Here is a 1,707-nt window from a genome sequence, read left to right as displayed (position 1 = left end):
AAGTACATCAACATCAAAATGAAAATCAAATGGAAATTGTAGTTGTGATAACCGTGCTGGTGGCACGTAAAAAGCACCATCCGAATGTGGCCGATGCCAGTGCCGCCTTGGCTGGCTTCCGTGCCGGTGGCACGTAAAAAGCACCAACCGATCGTGGCTGTTGCCAGCCTCCTCTGGCCCCTGTACCAGTGGCATGTAAAAAGCACCCACTACACTCTCAGGGTGGTTGGCATTAGGAAGGGCATCCAGCTGTAGAAACACTGCCAGTTCAGAGTGGAGCCTGGTGCAGCCTCCTACCTTCCCAGACCCCAGTCGAACTGTCCAACCCATGCTAGCATGGAAAATGGACGTTAAATGATAATGATGATGATGATACATGTATGCGGAGATATGTGATGCTTGAACGGAGATGTGTCGATATCTGCTGCCTCCAAGAAATAAGGTGGAGAGGAGGTTCGGCTAGGTTCCTCACAGGCAAAGAACACAGGTACAAGATTTTCTGGGTAGGGAACACAAACGGGGTCTGGGGCGTGGGTATACTTCTTGAGGAGAAATGGGTGGATAAGGTAATCGAGGTATTCAGAGTATGCGACAGAATACTTAAGATTAGATTAGTGCTACATCATGGGTTAGCAACCATTATCTCGGCCTATGCCCCTCAGCCGGGACTACCGGATGGATGGAAAGACCGATTTTATGACACCATTTTGCAGACTACCTCGTTGACGAATGACAGGGACCTTCTCTTTGTGGCTGGTGACTTCAGTGGACATGTTGGACAACATACAGGGGGCTTTTATGGCGTACATGGAGGCTATGGTTTTGGTTCCCGCAATGAGGGGGGAACCAGGCTGCTGGAGACCTGTTATTTTAATGTATCTTAATTACCTTTTTCTGATGATATCTGAAAAGAAACATCAGTTTTAGCAAAATATATTAAGTATCACTAATAATAAATAATAAAAAAAACATAAAAATAAACAAGCTTTTGATGGTTTTATAGATGTTTGAAAATGAGGATGCTAGGTGTTTCCATTATTTTGTACAACCCCTGTGTATATATAGGGTGCGTAGGATATTTGAGGACAGATTTATGTTCATAAAAAAAAACAGATATATAATAACAGATAATAACTTTATTTATCAAAAAATGCTATGAGGATAAAAATAAATCTTCTTTTCTATAATGTTATTCAATAAAGCCACCTTCAGCTTCAACAACTGCCTCTATATGAGATCTAAATCATCTACATGCTCCAATCAAGTGGTCCTGGTTCATTTTGGAATTATTCCGACTATGGTAGCTTTCAAAGAATCTTTTGGTGCTATGGGCGTCGAAAAAAAATCACATAAAAAAAACGGCCGAAAACAATCGCAGAAATGAAAACTTGAGAATCCATTAATGCTAAAAACCTTCCTGCCTTTGTAATCCCGAAAACTATCATAACCATTGGTCCAGCCGTCTGGCCGTGAAGAGGGAATAAGGAGACGGACAGACGGACATAAAGGCCCATTATAGTAAGATAGCAAATCTGCCCATCTACGATGGGATATAAAGGGATAGTATCACAAATCTAAACCCTCTAAATTCACGAACTATACGGGGGTGGGTGGGTGATCCAGAGTTAATCATCGTCGCCAGAGTTTTATTAACACAAAACTCAATATCCACTAAATAATCATACTTTTTCACATTTTTTTCGCTAA

The 1,707-nt window shown here is 41.6% G+C and overlaps 1 long non-coding RNA gene across 1 annotated transcript in view; it reads right to left on the bottom strand.

The window, feature by feature from the left end:
- Positions 1–1,707, bottom strand: part of LOC128250708 (uncharacterized) — a 16,581-nt gene that overhangs the window by 14,444 nt on the left and 430 nt on the right. The window lies entirely within an intron of this gene.

The sequence above is a fragment of the Octopus bimaculoides genome, chromosome 24, assembly GCF_001194135.2.
Source record: "Octopus bimaculoides isolate UCB-OBI-ISO-001 chromosome 24, ASM119413v2, whole genome shotgun sequence".
Classification (NCBI taxonomy): Eukaryota; Metazoa; Mollusca; class Cephalopoda; order Octopoda; family Octopodidae; genus Octopus; species Octopus bimaculoides.
This window is presented reverse-complemented; position numbering and strand designations above follow the sequence as displayed.